General features: G+C 44.2%; 1 protein-coding gene across 1 annotated transcript in view; it reads left to right on the top strand.

Annotated features, from left to right (window-relative positions):
- Positions 1-20,627, top strand: part of BCL2 (BCL2 apoptosis regulator) — a 257,216-nt gene that overhangs the window by 217,684 nt on the left and 18,905 nt on the right. The gene's annotated exons all lie outside the window — the stretch shown is intronic.

Below are 20,627 nucleotides of genomic sequence, written 5' to 3'. Positions count from 1 at the left end.
CAGTTCTGGGTTAGGAAAGCCAATCCCATCTCATTTTCAATCCTGGTATTCAGGATTGAAATAAATCTCAATCCCGGGATTCCTGGGATTGAGTTGATAAATTAAAATATTATTATTCTGTACCAGGCTGCGTGACAGACAGTGTTTGCGACACTGTCACACATTCACTTGACTAACTCTCCTCAAGATTAAAGAAACAAACACACACAAACACACACACACACACACACACACACACACACACACGCTACAGCAATCAGACAGCAAGCAAGTTTGCAGAGTGCAGGCAGGGCAAGTCCAGGGCACAGGGCGTCCGCCCACATCTGCTGACGTGGGGCTGTGCAGCGTGACCCCTATGACATCACACGCAACTGCACAGCCATCGGAGGCTTGAGACAGCATCTGAGCCTACGGAACTAGTGCTCGGTGCTACCCGGGGCTGAAGATAGCTGTGTAGCTTCATTCCGAAAATCTTGGGATTCAAATCCTGTTGTTTTTAGTACAAAATCCCAGGATCTCGCTGATCCTGGGATTGGCTTCCCTACTATGGGGGATCAATCTGATTGAGAGGCTGTTCCATGATTTTCTGGTGTGCCTCCCCAGCACAGGTTTCTGCATGTTATCTGTAAGTTATTTTCCTATTTTTATTTTAAAATTGCATACCCATGTATGAATATGTAACTGTTTTTATTTGTAACACATCTTAGGGATCAGGTATACTTACTGAAGTACCTAATACCATATATTAATTAAAATAACCAATAAAACTTAAATTGAAAGTTTAGGATTTAATATCATTATTATTGTTAGAATAACATTTGGAAGGTCAACATTCCATTTAATTGTGATCTTTCCATACAGTGTTGCTTTGATCACATAATTTATTGAAGATGTCCATGGTTTCCTGTTATAAATTATTCTCTGTTGTTTTCAACTATGTAAATGCTCATTAAGTCTAAACATTTCCGCTAACAAAATATATTGGTGATCTTAAAGTGGTTGAACACATCGGCCATTAAAAGCATTAAGCAGTACTGTGGTCTTTAAGTGCTCTGACAATCCTAATCTCTCAATTGAGCAATTTGTCAGAAGCAAATTCTGCTTGGTTCAAAGTTTCATGTCAGCATCCACTTTGCAAGTGTATACATTTTTGGGACCAAGGTAAATTCTCTTAGTTTATGACCAACAATACAGGCCCAACGATGCAAAGAGAGACACAGATCTGCACGTAACATGGTATTGCTTTATTGAATTATTTGAGCAGTATAGTTTAATTATCTCTGTCAAATACTACTTTGACTTTTGTATATTTACAATGCCTATATGAACAGAACAGTTGCTGTACAGCTTCACCTACAGTATCATCTCTCATACCTCATACAGAGGTGGTTGGGGTTATACAGTACTTGCAGCAGTGGGCCTCTTGTTCAAATCTGAAATCACTGAAGCCTTCTTTACTTAATAAAATATAGATGTAATATTACACTTCAATTTTAGATGATGAATCACTCCAAATCCCATGGTCTCAAAGTGTGACTATGTAAACTGAATATACAGGCAAGTGTTACATACTTCTATGTGTATTTCTTAAAGAACAGAGCATTCAGTGCTAGGAATTCACAGGATTCTGGGAATTCCAGATACAAGAGATACATTTTACCAGAAGCCACTGCAAAAAACAAACTGCCACTCAGAAACCTGTACTCATTGGATGACAGCTTTTAAAAGTGAGTCATTCATGTGACTCATTTAATGTAATACAATTTAATGAAGGTGATATGGTAACATACACGGTTCATCAGTACAGTGTCATTATTTACTGTACCCCTGGAATCAAATGTAATCTTATACACTTTTTATTGCTTCTACCTGAAAATCTTCATAGAAGCTAGAGAAATTAAACATTAATATTACAAGCTGTAGATAATAATTGTAATTATCCAATAAAGCCATTGTAGGATTCAAGTGGGCCCTTTTCTGCTGCATTGATGTGGCCTTTTCAATTTAATTTAATTACATGTATACTAGCAGTTTATTTGATTGAAACCTCTGATAAATTAAATTTTCAGAACGTTGAGTGACAAGGAAAATGTGTCTGGAATCACAACAATAAACACGATTAGCAGACAAGTACAGGAGCGCTAACAAGATTTTTTTCTCTCCCACATCTAATTAAAGATCTGTATAATTATCCATAGAGTCTCTTATTACTGCTTATAATTGACCTATGTTTTGCTATTCCCTTATTATGATAATCAGCATTACTAGGGCTCCAAAGTGCCCGACTTAAAGGATAATCTTAGCTTTTCCCCTTTTGAAATATTTTGATTTTGTAGTATTAAGACTATGGGGTGAATTCAATTGTGCTCGATAATGTCTTGCACGAAAAAGGCTGTTTTCACGGTTTGTGCCTGTTTATCGGTCAATTCAATTACAGACCTTCTTTTTCTGAGTGAAAATCGACCTGATTCCATGCAAAAACACATGGATATGGGATAAGTTCCCAGATCTATGTGTTATTGCGGCCACATTCGCAAAAGCGGTTCAGTGTTCAGGGTATTTTTCCCATGCCTCCGGGAAGATGAAATAAAATCCCAGGCAGTGCTGCCTTTCAGGGCTAATTGGATAGGATAAAAGGAATTCCCCCTATGGATACTGACATGGCTGAATACTGTTTATTGGCTAAACAGCTAAAAAAAGCTCTTTTTCCATATTGGGCCTATTTCAAAGATGTACGTAAGTCCAATGTTTATGCACATCTCTGATGTTTTGATTGACATGCTGCTTGCATTTGGAGGACAGGAATCTTACAGGAAAACAGGGGGGTTTCGGTGTGCTGTAGCCAGTGGGCTGCATGCTCAGACTCTGCATCACTGGCTCCAGCTGCATTATTTAACCAGACATCCTGATTAACCGAAGGTTACTCGGATGTCCGACGGCCACCAGTTGGTCTGATGCTGCTTCCTTGGGTGCAGCAGCAGATCACAGAAACCTACAGTGGGCGTCTTTTATCTCAAGACGCTTCCTATAGCTTTTACATATGTTAGCACAAATACTCAGCGGCGGTGCTAACTGCATCCAGCTCTGAATCAGGTCCATTGTTATTATTACCATAGATTTATTGTAGGAATATTCCATCCATGAGATGCTTAGCGTTTTGTTTACACTTGCTGTGCAGTTGAGTAGAAATGCGAGCTATTGTTCTCTCTTATCATCATTAGCCATTTGCTGGGAAAAGAGGCTTGCAACCAGTGGCAGCTACATAGGTGGGGGAGCTACTCCTACTGCCAACCCAAACACTGCCAAACATCGCTGGCCGGGACTCTACATATGGAGCCGCCAATGCAAGTTACAACCCTGTCCTTCATTAGGTTTACAGGTAGAAGTTCTATTGTGCACAATGAAGCTTCTCGCCATATAAATTTGTGAATATTTTTAGTAGCTGTTATGTAAGTGATTGTTTTAGGTTTAGTTGTGTTTTAATCATTGTAGCCAGTATCTGTTACGAAAAAATGTGTAAATTATATTTTGTGCTTATGGCTATGTGCCTAGTAAATATTTTGGAGGAAATCTATTACTGTGAAGATGGGCTTTAAAGCATGACCTACATGTTTCTTTGACTGGTTATGCTAAGCACAGACATTGAATGATATTAATCATACTAGGACTTTGAAGATGGTTGAAGAAAAGATTAAATTGAAATTACAGATTATGATAATCTTTTTATTCATTAGTACTTTGGCTGCTTTATCAGCTTTGAGTTTTCAGTTTTGTACTTTCTCCCCTTAGCTTGCTTACGCTGTGTTCTTTTCTCAGCAGGGAGAACTTTCAGCAATTACTGTCTGCTAGATAATATGTGAGATGCAGTGTAATTATACAAATGCTTGGTTTGCTAAGGGATGAAGTTTATCATAACCCTTTTTTTGTAATAGGTTATTATAGAAATTGAGACGGATAATCCTTAGTGAAGAAGTTATTGGACTTTTGAAGCATCCATCCATCCAGTGATAGGACATGTGCTGTATACAACTGTATGTATTTGTAATAGACAACACATTTTCCTCTGAAAAGAAAATTAGAAATTAGAAATTGAATATAATGAAAATATGCTTGTGCCTGCAAAATAAAATATTATCTTAGAGAACTGCTTAGTAGATGCTGGCAGTGTTGGACTGGCCCACAGGGGGAACAGGGGAAGCCCCCGGTGGGCCCTCCTCCTCAGGGATCAGATTCCAAACTGAGCACTTGAATTATACATTATAAATATGTTACCTTATACTGCACAGGACTATGGTGTATTTTCTACAATGCCTTTCTGGTACAGTATCATGCATGCACTAGCAGTAAATCATGTATATATTTATCAAGGGGCCCAGCCATTGCATTCTCTACTGGTTAGGCAAACCAATATGGTAGCTGAACACACCCCCTCTGGAGATCAGCCACACCCCTAAACATGGGCCCCTACCACTGCATTCCCCTGGTGGGCTCTTCATGCCCCAGTCTAACACTGGATGCCTGTTTAGAAACTTGTTTTTTTTTGTCTTTTCATGATTTTTTGTTGGAAGCTTTAGTTACACACTCATATAAGAATCTTAATGTCACTAGATTTAAACCATAAGACTGTATTGACTGTTATAACTGTTTGTGATCCTGGCACCCACTGCATAGATAGATACAGGGTGGGATGCAGCAAGCATCGCATTTTGCTTGCGATGCATCTCACCACTCTCCACATGCATATCAACGTTTACTAGTGCCGTATGCATGATGAAATAATGCGATGATAAGACTCGGGGTTTAGGACCAGAGTCCTATCTGTGCATGCGTTGAGTGACGTGCACACTGGAGGGGGTGCTGGGAGGGATCCGGTTGGATCTCTTTTAGAAGGGGCTGTGCAATAGAAGCACAGAGGCAATTTAGGACAACACCATCTGAAGATGGTGTTGTCCACCGCATTCAAGCCCCAGAATCTATCGCATTCCGGGGCTTGGTGCATATGCGGTATGCCCAGTAGCGGATCTTGCCACGGGCAAGCAGGACTTTTGCCCGGGGAGCCGCCTTCCTGAGGGCGCCGGTGCCATCCGGAGGGCGCCGCTCCATGGCAAGATCCGCTACTGTTTGGCAGTGCCCCCCGCTGTGACGGGAACTAGACGCTACCCGTCTAGTTTTCCTTCATGGAGAGGACCTTTGCTGTGCGGTGCGTGATGACATCGCGCACCGCACAGCATTGTGGGACTGGCACAGACGCTAGGGGTCCTAATTGACCTCTAGTGTCTATCTATGCTGTGCTATGGGAGAGACGTCATGACTTCTCTCCCATAGGTCCGACGAGAGGAGCGGCGCCAGCGGAGGTCTGCAGCGGTCAGGAATCAGGAGCGAGGATAGTAAGTATTCATTTTTTTTGTAAGCGACGCTACTCTACAGGGGGCACAAATGGTGGCACAACTCTGCAGGGGGCGTAACTGACCACGCCCTTGTATGAAACCACGCCCCTATTTTTCGCCCGGGGCGCCACAAGGGCTAGAACCGGCCCTGGGTATTCCAAACCTCCGAAATGGCATTTTCGAAGGTTTGGCCGCATTTTAACACTTGCTACATCTTGCCCACAATCTCTTAAAAACTCAGTTTTCAGTAGGCATCTTTTAGTAAGCATGGCTCCATGTATGCGCCAACTTCATTGGTATTGTCTGTACTTAATTCTGGATTTTTATCATGTTTACCAAAAGATCAAAAATTTGTTTAAAAGGCTATTGAAAAGGGGTTCACTACGGCTGGCCGGCGGTCGGGCTCCCGGCGACCAGCATCCCGGCGCCGGGAGCCCGACCGCCGGCTTACCGACAGCGTGGCGAGCGCAAATGAGCCCCTTGCAGGCTCGCTGCGCTCGCCACGCTACGGGCACGGTGGAGCGCTACGCGCGCCGCACTATTTTATTCTCCCTCTATGGGGGTCGTGGACCCCCACGAGGGAAAATAAGTGTCGGTATGCCGGCTGTCGGGCTCCCGGCGCCGGTATACTGAGCGCCGGGAGCCCGACCGCCGGCATACAGAAGACCACCCATTGAAAAGATGGCACAATAAAAACAGCAGAGTACACAGCTAAGCTAACAATGCATAAATACTGTATATAGCACTCAACACGTACAGTAAAAAACAAAAACATTTCTGCAATATCAGAATATAAAAATACTAAGAAAAGAGAAAAAAGACTTTGAGGTGAGCCCAAATCAGAGGAGATTGCAGAAGAGGGTAGGAGTGAATATGGATTTGAAATTCAGTAAAAATCTCAGGAAAGGAAGAAGGAAGAGAATCCCCAAGATAATCTCGGAAGTCGAATACAAATAGCCTAATACAGAGGTTCCCAAACACGGTCCTCAAGGCACCCCAACTGTCCAGGTTTTAAATGTATCCATGTATTGCCACAGGTGACTTAATTAGCACCTCAGTCAATTTGATTTGACCATCTGTGCTGAGTCATGGATATAAATAAATCCTGGACTGTTGGGGTGCCTTGAGGACCATGTTTGGGAACCTCTGGCTTAATACCAGGGAATACATTTACTAAAGATGAAAAGTGGGGATGCTGCCCATAGCAGCCGTTCTCATCCTAGAAAATTATAGACATAATCCATACCTCCCAACTGTCCCGATTTTCGCAGGCCACAGTGTCCTGCGGGCGGGGAGGGGGCAGTTGGAAGGCTCCTGCAATAGCTGCTCTGCTTAGCAGAGCAGTGGTGAATAGACGCTGTGCGCATGCGCACAACATCTATTCAGTGGAGACAGGAGGAGAGGGGGCATGCCAGCAGCTCACAGAGCGCTGGGCATGCCCCCTCAGTGATGAAAATGGGGGCGTGGCACGCGATCGCGGGCCTTCCCACGAAGCCGCACCCCCTTTTCTACAGGTCACACACCCTTTTTGGGCGGGCACACACTTTGCTCGCGCAGATGTCCCTCCTCCCCATGGACAAAAGTTGGGAGGTATGATAATCTGATTGATTGCTATGGGCAACTTCACCAGTTTTCAATTTTAGAGGCTTTAGTAAATAATATATACCAAGTCGTCCAGTGAAATATCAGTCATACAGTTAGGTATCTAGGAGTGTGCTAGCGATGCTGTTGCACAGAGCGCTGGGCTCTGAGTGTGGCAGTCGCTGCCATCCCTATCTTCTTGTTAGCAGGGTGCCTGAGATGGAACCCTACAGCCAGGATCGCTGCTGCAGTGCCACCCGAAGCATCCTCTGGATGCGCTAGCCACGTACCCTGTAGTCCATACAGTCAGTTGGAGCATTCTCAGGATGCTCTGGGCGGTGCTGCACTTCCCGGTGCTGTCGGCCCCATCCCATCTACACAACGTCATGACATGAGGCGCTCAGGGGGTGGGACCGGCACAGAGTTGTAAACCATGCCAGTGGCAGCAACCATATTCCTTGGGGTTCCGGTATGAATGGTCGACATGAGATTTTTAACTTTTTTTGGTGTCGTTTTTTGCGTAAAGTGACTGGGAACCCCAATTAGTGCACCGCGTCCCCTCGCATGGCTCGCTTCGCTCGCCATGCTTCGGGCATGGTGCCTTCGCTCCGCTACCGCTTCGCTCGGCACACTTTACCGTTCCAATCGTAGTCCATGTGGATCGTAAAGTATGGAAAAGTTCCCCAAAAGAAAAAAAGGTTAAAAAACTCATGTCGACCTTTTCATGTCGACCTTTCATGTGTCGACCATTTTCATGTGTCGACCATGTGTCCATGTGTCCATGTCAATGTCGACCAATAGTTGTCGACCTAATGACTGTCGACCATAACATGGTTGACCATGTGAACGGATACCATTCCTTGGGATCTCTTTGCTTTGTATAATAATACTCTCAGATGGTGAAAATTCTCCTTACCATTATCCAATAAGCAGCATCACCCTCTCCAACGCCATATCTGTGTTTTGTAGTGTAATTTCTTCCTCTCCATCTTTAAATCTAATTATTATTATTAACCTTTATTTATATGGCATAACAAAGGTTCAGTAGCACCTAACAAAGTACATAAACATATGAGCAATACAAGAAAACAGTGACTTACAGTACAAGACGTTGTAGCACAAGTACATGGTTTATAAACATTTCTGCATCAGCGGTCATAGCAATCATGTAAGCAGCAATGTGGCAGAATCCAAGGGTTAGGTACCATTGTAGGAATATGGAGTAGATGACAGTACTGGCAACAGAAGGAAAGCACATGGGCAGAGGGCCCTGCTTATGACAGCTTACATTCTAGAGGGGAGGGGCAGGCAGACAGGGGTAACAACTGTGGAAATATACTGTCACCGGGGCCGAAGTGTGGTGAGCGCAGCAAACCCGCAAGGGTACACACTGCGCTCGCCATCGGGATCCCACATGTCGGGATTCCGGCATCGGTTTTATGACCACCGGGATCCCGACCGTCGGATCCCATACTGATTACATCCCACGCACATAGTATAATTGGCTATTACTTGCTTACATATACTGTGAGTGACATTGGCCAATCAGATTGGATTTTGACTTTGATTGTGCAGGATGAGGTTACACATGCTGCATTGTTGGCCAGTTGTTTAGTTGTTACAAAATAAATGATTTCATCCCTTACACATAAAGAACCAAAACTAAGACACATTGGGGGTAATTCCAAGTTGATCACAACTGGACTTTTTTTTAGCAGTTGGGCAAAACCATGTGCACTGCAGGGGAGGCAGATATAACATGTGCAGAGAGAGTTAGATTTGGGTGGGTTATTTTATTTCTGTGCAGGGTAAATCCTGGCTGCTTTATATTTACACTGCAAATTAGATTGCAGATTGAACACACCTCACCCAAATCTAACTCTCTGCACATGTTAAATCTGCCTCCCCTACAGTGCACATGGTTTTGCCCAATTGCTAACAGAATTCCTGCTGCGATCAACTTGGAATTACCCCCATTGTTTATTAAGAATCAAGATTGCACTGTAATACCCACCTAAAACTGTAATGTAGAGGTCGGAGTTTAGGATTATATTTCAGCTGTGGGAAGAAAAAAATCTTGCAGGATGGATGGTGGTTAACCAAGAAAATTATTGCTTGACCTTCACACTCTCTGTCGGTCTGACCTACCTGTAGATGTTTGTGCCAAAATCAGGCGGAATGAAATGTATGTTTTTAGGAAGTAAGCTGGTGTTATCAATGAGCACTGTGTGAGAAGTACTTCATCCGTATTGTTAGTAAAAGCACTATGCAAGCTGTTTCCTTTGCCATGGATAATACAGTAGTGCAGTGGTTCTCAAACTCGGTCCTCAGAACCCCACACAGTGCATGTTTTGCAGATAACCCAGCAAGTGCACAGGTGTATTCATTTTTCACTGACACATTTTAAAAGGTCCACAGGTGGAGCTCATTATTTCACTTGTGATTCTGTGAGGAGACCTGCAAAACATGCACTGTGTGAGGTCCTGAGGACCGAGTTTGAGAACCTGTGCAGTAGTGCAATGGCAATATTGGCTTCTCTAACAGATCGTTTGTTTCTGCGTGGCTGCCGACTCGACAGTAAAAATAGCTACCTCTTCTCCTTATTAGATTACAGTAAATCAGGAAACAGTGAATTGATGTAGACTGCAAATTTATATCCCTGGGAATTGTAAATGTACAGCCAGGTCAGCTGTTAGAGGTTTGTACAGTCTGTGACTAAATGCATTAGCAAGGACATTGTTATTACATTTAGCATTTATCCAGTTTTGTGGCTATTTGAAACCCTTCCGGTTCAATGTGTTGGTGTAATTATGTGCCAATTTAGAGGGGAGGTGGAGGGGGTGTACGGTTTACCCAGGCATGTAGGGGAAGCAATTGCATTGTTTGTAACCCCCACTATACTACCTCCCCCCTCCCCCCGAACTGCTCCTGCACGCAGTGCCCCCTGTGCATCGAGGCTGCACGATGTATGATTTTGCATGATTTTGCCACCTGTGCTTGGATAGGCAAGACGGGGGCATTCTAACATAGGCCAAGTATAGGAATAATAATAATAATGCTTATTTATACAGATCTTTTCTCCAAAAGGTTTCAAAGCACTTCACAAATTCAGGAAAGGAAACAAATGACAAAGGAGGTATCCGCCTGGGCTTGGCGAGCATGTTAGTGCGATTGTGAACACATACAGACCAGCAAAGAGATGCATTTACAGCTGAGAAGGCCGTACTATGGGCTTAATTTATGTTTGCATGCAATGGCCAGTGAGCGATTATCTGCAGTCTGTCATGTCCTGCCACTGTGATCTCGCTCGCAATTGATTGACAGGAATTGACTGTTTAGAGGTATTAACTGGGAGTGGTTGGAGAAACGCAAGTGTGTCATGGTCGTTTTTAAGGTGTGTATCTGCCGTCAGCTGTACATGTAAAATCATGGCATCTGCATTGCTACTGCTGTGTCCAGTCTGCGTAGCCAGAGGCCTACCCTTAAACTCAATGTTCCTCATTCCTGCGCATAGGCTACAAATGTGTGTGCAATTGCGAATGAGTTTGTGATGGCTCCAGTGGGCGTCTTTTTTCATTTATGGATGGCAGCTTCACTTGCTGACATCAGCAGCTCCGAAGCCTAGAAAATTGTAAATGCATCTGTGTACAAATATGAATTAGGTACTATGGTGGTAATTCAGGATTGATCGTAGATGTGCTAAATTTAGCACATCTACCACTATGCGGGCGCACTCCACAAAGCAATTCAGACAGTGATCGCTGCCGCTGCAGCGATGCAGTTTGAATTACCCCCAATATGCTGATGATCATGGATAGGTCCAAATAGCAGCTGATAGATTGTGCCCAACACGGCTGCCTCACCTGGTACCTGTTGTGGGTGGAATATATAACCCGTGGAATTTATTACCCAAAATGACTGTGAGAACCCTGCATTATGCCTACTATCTAGTTTTTATTATTATTATTATTATTTTATTATTATTATTTCTGTGGCATTTTTCTGCTTAGTGTAATACTAAATCATATGTACTTTGTGCTATGTTTCTGATGTCTGTAACGCGCCATGAATCCTATTGGAGAAAGAGTGCTACATAAATAAAATTCTTATTATTATTTTTATTTGTTGCCCACTGCCACCTTCTGTGATCCGCTGCTGCATCTGTATCATGTGCCTGATTCATGTTTGTAAGGCATTTCACAAAGAAGCGGCTGTACAATTCCATGTCATTACATTTCTAATGCAGCAGGAGGCGTCTGTAGGAGATAGACGCCTCATGTTTGCAGTTGCGAGGATCCAAGTGCCGCATCTGAGGATACCTGGGTCTTGTATGTCTGCGTCTGACGACACAGATCCTGGACCTTTCATACCTTCTAAATGGGTCCAGTTTTGAAGAACGGTGTCAGGTGCTGCTAACAGGGGGCTGCGGGCAACATCGCAAGACCCGTTCTGCACATGCACTGAGCAGGTCTTCTGCTTGCGCATACCACCAAGCTCAGTATTTGTACACAAACATCGGGTCTGCATACAAATATGAATTAGGATCCATCTGGGTGACCATCGGACAAGTGAGCATTCCTCACGTTACTCAGGATGTCTGGTTAAATGACACTGCAAGAGCCACTGAAGCTGCGTCGGAGGATGCGGTCACTGGCTTCAGCAAGCCCAGAAAATGGGGCAGACACGCCTATATTTTCTGAAACGTTGCCCGTCGCTACCTCCAAATGCCATGAGCTTGTCAATCATAGGGCCGGATGTAATGACGCCCTAGTTCATCGGCCGTGTGGGATGCTGGCCGAACTATGATGGTTTTTTAAAGGGGCAATCCAGGGGCGTTTTAACAGAGGAGGAGGCCAGTGGGCAGACTCCGGATGGGCCCACACCTCTCCACGGTGCAGTAGGGTCCGGCACCCACCATGTTCCTGAGACCAATTTAACTACTGTGCATGCACCGTGGCCATTTTGGCTGCGATTTTTGCAGCAGCGGCAGGGCCCAATGCTGGACTCTGGAAAGGTAAGTATTTAAAAATGGGTGCAGTGAGTGTGGTGTGGGCCCCCCTGGACCCAGGGGCCGTGTGTACTGCACACATTTATACCCTTTACAGAAATGCCAATAGGGCAGTCACTTACAAGGCACAACCATGCCTTGTAAGTGATTGCCCCTTTAAAAAAAAATCTGAGGTCGGCCGGCATCCTGGACACCCTCTGATCTCGATGTTATTACATCCTGTCCATGGTGTGAAGTTTGTGGTACAGCAAGCAACATTGCAGCCCCATATCTGCCCATACACAGTGTGGCTTTGGTGCATGTGCAGATGTAAAAACATCGGCGATGTGTGCAAACATCGGATTGACATAAATCTCTGAATTAGGCCTTTATTTCTGAGCAAGCAACTTGGCTGCATATATGGTTGACTTGCGTTCAACTCATGACCTTAATGTGTATTAAAAATAAATCTCAACAGAATGCATGACTGAAACCTTGTGCCTCTCAGATGATGGCTGCACAAACTCACTTTGGCTGGTTACACAGCCACTTTAAGCAGGTTCTTTTTGGAAATAGATGTCGCAGTCAGGTTTTGTAGTATGTCGGGAAAGGCACTTCTTACGTTGCCAAATGAATGTTCCACTGCATCTCCAGTAAAACTAAATGAAAAGCACATTCTGAATCGCCATTGCTATCTCACTGCCTAATAAATATATTATTGTAAACACTGCATTCCCTTAAATTTACTGTTTTCAAATAAATCATGTGCCAGGGTATTTTGCTGTAAGCTAAAATGCATTAGGATTATCCTGATTATATATAAATAAAGATTAAGGTCAGATTATAAAAATGCATTTGCAGTTGTGATCTCCTTTTTCCCTAGATTTAGCTCTAGGAGTTTTTCGTTCCAGTTTTTTCTTGTTTATTTGTTTGTTTGTTTTTGCTTTATTAATTTAAGGAGTTCATTGTTGCATTTTCTATGTCTGCTTCTCACAACCATTTACCTTTTTTTTTTTTAAGTCCCCAGGATACAAGTTTCATTAAGAAGAATGTGTCACTGCCATTGTTAACACAATGTCATATTTATTTTGATAGTAATAATATATAAATCTCTTTGTTCTATCATCCATTGTATGCTGGTTTCTAATTTTACAAATGGTAATCTTGAGCGTTATATATAAGATTATTTCCTATTCTTGCTCGAGATATGTGATTTATATGGCACATCTATGCTTCAAGTCTTGGGTTACTATTCTTTGTTATCTGGCATAGCACTACGATATTACTCTTGTTATACAGTAATACCTAACAATAATACATTCAAGGCAGAGCAGCCAGCATCCCTACAGGCACAGGAAGACATATATATAGTGGAAACTAGGCAGTGTTTTCCTTTTCAGCCCAACCCCTCATTGTCTGTTTTCTTGTGTGTCACTTTCCTTGAGAATACTATTGTCATAATATGGCAGAACTGCAACGTGGTTATATTCTGAAACAAGGCTTTCTAACTGGAGGCCTTTGCCCAAATGCAGCCTCAAACAGAATTACATTTGACTCCATGGGGCATATTCATCAAAACGCAGAAAAGGATGTTATCACACAGATCGTCAGAAAGGCTAAGGGGCCTATTTATCACCATCCGCATCCAGGATGCGGATGACAGGTGATAAAATCGCCCCAACTCGCACTGCGATAATTGACTACATCACAGGGATGTATCAATTATCGCATGCAGGGACAGAGCTTGCGGTCAAGCTCTGCCCCTGCGATGATACTCCGCAGCATCATCGGGGTATTTTTCTGAAAAAATACCCCGATGTCCTGCTGCGCATGCGCCGCCCCCGCCGACATCGCCGCTACCGCCGCCGCCCGGTCGACCCCCCCGTCGCGACTACCCCATGTGCTGCAGAACCCCCCCCCCCCAGAAGATCAATATACTCACCAGTCCTGGGAGCCGGTTGGCGTTGTTCCTGCTGGGCTGCCCAGCGCCGGATCCTGTGCGCTGTGACCCCTGGTGCTGTAAAGTGTGCTGCCGCTTTGCAGCGTCACTTTACTGCACCGGGGTCACTTTGCAGCACATGGGGGACCCGGCGCCCGGCAGTGCTCACCGGAGCAGCGGACATCGGCTCCCTGGACAGGTGAGTATGGGTTTTTGTTTTGTTTTTTACACTGTGATCAGCTTGTGTGTCCATCGGACAGGTTACAGAGTTACACCGTTAAACCACGCCCCCCGCTCTGTAATGCCGCTATAACCGGCATTTTACAGCAGGGGGCGTGACTATGATGACGCGATTCAACAAGAATCGCGTCATCTACTGTCCGGACCGCCCACTTTACTCTCAAAGTGGGCGGCCGGGCAGGGGGTAACTTAAAAACCGGGAGACTTGTCTGCTCTTCCGTGGGGCCGGGAGGGTCACCCGATTTTCGGGAGCCTCCCGGCCATTCCGGGAGAGTAGGCAAGTATGTACTAAAATAATGTGAAAAAGGGTGGTTTTACACCCTTTTCACATTATTTTAGTAAAAATCATTTTAATAAGTAGACCCCTAAATGCCTGCTGATAATATTGTTATCACTGGTGGCAACCCTACTAGCAGTAATGTCTGCCTGCTTTATTTGGGAAAGCCCATTTTAAAACTGCAGCAGTATGTGCAGTACTTACTAAATAGTTCTCAGTTTTTAAAATGACAACTTTTATTGTATGATATTTGTAAATACTTTCATTAGGCAGTGTTGTATAATATTGGTCATCTTGTCACATTACACCAATAATATACAGAGCTTCTAGCGGTATTTGTAACGTTTGTATAAACATACCTCCACTTGTATCAGTTTACGTGGGAGACAGTCGTGATTTCAGGTAACAGACCTGCCATTTCCCCTTTCAGCTGCAATGTCCTAATGGTCAGATGTTGAAAAACAGAGGATGTGATGATAGCGTGGAACCACTTGAAACAATAACCCCATGCCCAGTAGAATTGTACTTGCTGTTAAAAGACGTATCAGTTTTCTATGGTGCCACTTGCATTTTTCTTTAATACATTGGGATAAATCGTGAGTCTCTATTTACTCCCTCCCCAACCACATATGCAAGCACTTGGTAGTCACCACATGTAAAATGCCATGCCAATGCATAATCCGTCCAATGGACCTTATAGCAAAACTGCAACTGTTTGTGATCACATGCTGGAGGCCTCTCAGTATGCGAATTGTGGATGCCCCCTTGCCTCTGCAGCCTGGCTGCAAAGACTGGCTCAGATTGGCTATTGTTTGTGTCGCAGCGGTGCATGTGATGTCACGTGGCCACTCCAAACACCCCCCCCCCCCCGTTTCCAACGTCAGGCAGGCAGAGGCGTTTGCATAAGGCGTTCCATGTGTGTGCATGCGCAATATAGCTCCTGCGCGTGCGCACTGGGCTGATGATCCATACTGAATAAGGCTCCACATTTACTGTAATGCCTGTTTGTGCTATATCTGAAAAGTATGTAATATTGCATGTCAGCACAATTTTGTGTCATAGAGTATTGTAATGCAAATGGTGAGTCCAATGTTTATTATGACATGCTCTGTTTGCCTATGAACTTGTCAAGCAGACAGTTGTGGAGACAAAATTATACACCGGAAAAACAGGGATTGTGTTAAAATTACTTTAAAACCTGTAGTTTGGCTCCTACTGTGTCACCATCTGCCCAACAAAATATGGGGAATGAAGTGCTCTTCCACACAGTCGTGCATTTGCATACTGAATTGAATGAAATCAAGTAAAGTGACAGGATTACCTAGTAAATGAGCGCTCTTAAAATCATTTCAATGCTCTGTGACTAGTCCTTAAAACGGGTGTAGTATGTTATGCCGGCGGTCAGGCTCCCGGCGACCAGGATACCGGTGCCGGAATCCCGACCGCCGGCATACCGACAGCTGGGCGAGCGGAAATGAGCCACGCTATCTATTCTCCCTCCAGGAGGGTCGTGGACCCCCAAGAGGGAGAAGAACTGTGCCTAATAATACATTCAAGGCAGAGCAGCCAGCATCCCTACAGGCACAGGAAGACATATATATAGTGGAAACTAGGCAGTGTTTTCCTTTTCAGCCCAACCCCTCATTGTCTGTTTTCTTGTGTGTCACTCTCCTTGAGAATACTATTGTCATACTATGGCAGAACTGCAACGTGGACTAGGCACGACTAGAAGGACTGTTTAACATGACTGCAGCGACCATGGGTATAACTAGAACTTCGTGGGCCAAATAGCAAAATCTTGAAAGCCCCCCCGCACCCCCCTGATTTTGTCATTGTCATTACAATGGCCTTTAGGAGAGCAGGAGAGAGAGAATGAGTGAGGGAGGGGAGTGAGAGACAAAATGGGTTTGGGGGGGGGGGGAGGGGAGAGAGAGCAAAAGAGAGGAGCAAGAAGAGAGAGAGGGAGAGAGAGGGGGTGTTTTCTTGGAAAGTTCTACTGGACCTTTAACATCTGTCAGGGAAAAAACTCCGATACCCAGAAGTGCAGGAGCCACCGGGAAGATGCTGCAGTGAGGCAAACGGGAGGTAGCCCACAGCGTTATACCCCTTGACAATGAGCTGAAAGGTACCAATACTGTGGGGCATAATAAGTTGTCCTGAGCAGTACTGTGGGCAGTACTGTGTGGGGCATAATAAAGTGTCAGGGGCATTATTGTGTATGGCTTATTATGGTGCAGAGGCATTACTGTGCAGGGCATAATATGATGCAAGGGCCATTACGGTCTGGGGCATAATATGGTGCAAGGGGCATTACTGTGTGCGGAATTATATGGTGACCTTTTTCTTTCCTGTGGTGGCCGAGGTCTGGGGGTGTCAAAAACTGGGGTGTAAGGTAGTCTTTTACTGCAAGGCCACACCCATTTTGGCAAGGACACGCCACCTTTTTATGCTATTGGTGGTCGTTCTTAGTGGGGTGTGAAAGGGAGATACTGGGGCCTTGGAGGCATTCCATGTCTTGGAGCAGAGGACCCTCAAAGCAGCCTGGGCCCCATAGCAGCTGCACCCACGGTAGTTGCGCCACTGGCAGCAACGAAGAGAGAGGACACATATGTAGAAGCTGCAGTCAATAAGTACCAATTGTTTTATTATAAATGTCATCTCTTTTCTAATTTTAAAATAAATATTATGTGCGGGCGATGAATTCAGTTGTAAAGTATTTTAATAGTTTCTATGTAGGCAGACAATATCACAATTGTAAAAGTGAAATATTTATATATATAATTTGCAGCTCCTGAGCAGAGATGACCAAGGTTTTCAAAACTGGCAATTGAAATGTTTGCTTTAGTGAGCATTTGGCATCAGCATTTTCCCCATTTCACAAACAGTATCCGGTCTCTATGTCGACAAGGTCAACCACTATTGGTCAACAGTAACTAGGTCGACAGGGTTTCTAGGTCGACAGTCAAAAGGTCGACATTTTTTTCTTTTTTTTTAACTTTTGAACTTTACGATCCATGTGGACTATGATAGGGAACGGTAACCTTTTCTGGAGCGAGGGGACGCAGTGCACTAATTGGGGTTCCCGGTCACTGTATGGCAAAAATGACACCAAAAAAGATGAAAAAACTCATGTTGACCTTTTGACCTGTCGACCTAGACCATGCTGACCTAGAGACCCTGTCGACCTAGAATCCCTGTCGACCTAGTTACTGTCGACCAATAGTGGTCGAACTAGACACTGTCGACCTAAGTGTGGTCAACCTTCAGTACCACACTCTCAGAAACAGAGGTTATTGTTATTATGATCCTTTATTTATAACGCACTGACATATTACGCATCACTGAATATGTAGCTGATCATGACAATAATGACAAACATACCGCCTAATTCAGATTTGTATGCTATGCCAATGTTTTCGCAATTGAGCGATTATCAGCAGACTGAACACGCAATGCGATCGCGCTGCTCACGTGCTTAGGTATCTTTGCGATTGCATTCTCAATGAGGATCCAGTTGAAAAGTGATTGACAGGATGTGACCGTTTGGGGGTGGTAACATGGTGTTAGCGGGGAGCAGTTGTTTAAACGCAGGCGTGTCATGGTCTTTTACGAGGCGTGTGTGTAATGTTAGTTGCAAGCTCCTGCATACAAAAATATGGCAACTAACTACTGCCATGTCTAGTCTACGGAGCCATACACCTACTCTATTAGTTGATGTTTAACGTTCTTGTGTATGGGCTGCGTATGTGGGTGCAAACTGCGAATGAGTTGTGTTTGCTCTGGTGGGCGTCTTTTCATTTCTGGGCGGCAGCTTCACTTGCTAACATTAGCGGTTGCGTAGAGTAAGAAAATTGTAACTGCAATTGCAGTAGTGTACAACTCTGAATTAGGCCCACTGACATGAAACAGACAGTATGGCTGGCCATGCCCACATGAGATTACACTCTAAGAGGTGTGGCAGACACTTAATACATAAGAGAGGGGCTATGGACATGCGCGGAAGCGCCAGAAGTAAGCAACCGCCCGGCAGATGTTTTCTGCAAGATTGGAGGCACAAAATCCACTGATCCCGATCCCTGGAATGGCCTGCCTATCTATTTATCTATCTATCTATCTATCTATCTATCTATCTATCTATCTATCTATCTATCTATCTATCTATCTATTAGTCTCCTTGATAGATAGATAGATAGATAGATAGATAGATAGATAGATAGATAGATAGATAGATAGATAGATAGATAGATTGTGAAGTTGAATGATTTTGATATGTCTTGTTCATATGATGCTTCAGTGATTATATGATATTGGTGGTCATTCCGAGTGGATCGCTAGCTGCATTTGTTCACAGCGCAGCGATCAGGCTAAAAAACGGCAGTTCTGCGCATGCGTATGCGGCACAATGCGCACGTGCGACGTACGGGCACAACGAACGATGCAGTTTTGCACAGGGTCTAGCGATGCATTTCAGTCGCACTGGTTGCCGCAGAGTGATTGACATGAAGTGGGCGTTTCTGGGTGGCAACTGACCGTTTTCAGGGAGTGTTCGGAAAAATGCAGGCGTGCCAGGGAAAACGCAGGCGTGGCTGGGCGGGTGTGTGACGTCAAATCCCGAACTAAATAGTCTGAAGTGATCGCAAGCGCTGAGTAGGTTTGGAGCTACTCTGAAGCTACACAAATTTTTTTTGCAGGCGCTCTTCGATAAAAACGTTCGCACTTCTGCTAAGCTAAAATACACTCCCAGTGGGCGGCGGCATAGTGTTTGCACGGCTGCTAAAAACTGCTAGCGAGCTATCAACTCGGAATGACCCCCATTGTCTGTTATGATTTAGAATTTGCGTATATGCCTTTTGTGGTTATGAAGAAATGACCACACCAAAAGTTTCTATAACTATTTTTTGTTAATAAAACTTAATGATATTGTGAACATACTCTGAATGATAATTTATTATATATAGTTTTCAAAGTGAGTAATATGTTCATACCTTGTAATAAGATACTGTACACCTGGATTACAGCTCACAGAAATATTACGTAATCCATCTTTATATTTAGTGGTAGTCATGCTTATTATTACTTAGTCATAGCAGTGTCCACCTCTGTCACCTGAGATGAGTATCAGTTACTGCACAGTTTAGTTAGTATATAGTGAGGAATTCCCATATTGTGTGCAAAGTCCTTGCATTGCTGCAGTCAGCACATTCTTACCACGAGGATATCCTGTCCAGTGTCAGAGGGGAAGTAATGACTCTTCTTACCAGCTGTACTACTCAGGTATAGAAAGGAAGCCCTAACTTCCTCATCCTAGCCCAGCCTACCACCCACACACAACTTTCACAAGTGCAGGAAGACACATTTCCCCTTTTTTTAATAATCAATGAATACCATTCTTTTCACTAACAGTGCATAGAGCTAACCACATCTATTTAACACAATGTCAGCTCAAAACAGTACTGTGTGCTTACAAATGTAAACATACCTGGTTCTAAGAATGTAAACTTACAGTAGTTGAATGCTCAACTTATCAATTATACTGTGTGTCCACCAGACAACCACAGCGTTACCACATTATTGTTAGAGATGTGCGCTGGACCATTTTTGCTAATTTTGGTTTTGGTTCTAACTCTTCGTCTGGCTTTGGTTTTGGATTTTCTCCAAAACTTTACAAAAAAAAGGTAAAATCACATTGGCCCTCATTCCGAGTTGATCGGTCGCAAGGCGAATTTAGCAGAGTTACACACGCTAAGCCGCCGCCTACTGGGAGTGAATCTTAGCTTCTTAAAATTGCGACCGATGTATTCGCAATATTGCGATTACTAACTACTTAGCAGTTTCAGAGTAGCTCCAGACTTACTCTGCCTGTGCGATCATTTCAGTGCTTGTCGTTCCTGGTTGACGTCACAAACACACCCAGCGTTCGCCCAGGCACTCCCACCGTTTCTCCGGCCACTCCTGCGTTTTTTCCGGAAACGGTAGCGTTTTCAGCCACACGCCCCTGAAACGCCGTGTTTCCGCCCAGTAACACCCATTTCCTGTCAATCACATTACGATCGCCGGAGCGAAGAAAAAGCCGTGAGTAAAAATACTTTCTTCATAGTAAAGTTACTTGGCGCAGTCGCAGTGCGAACATTGCGCATGCGTACTAAGCGGATTTTCACTGCGATGCGATGAAAAATACCGAGCGAACAACTCGGAATGAGGGCCATAATTTCGGCC

This window comes from Pseudophryne corroboree, chromosome 5 (genome assembly GCF_028390025.1).
Source record: "Pseudophryne corroboree isolate aPseCor3 chromosome 5, aPseCor3.hap2, whole genome shotgun sequence".
In the NCBI taxonomy this organism is placed as follows: Eukaryota; Metazoa; Chordata; class Amphibia; order Anura; family Myobatrachidae; genus Pseudophryne; species Pseudophryne corroboree.
Note: the sequence above shows the minus strand (reverse complement) of the source record. Positions and strands in the feature narration are given on the sequence as shown.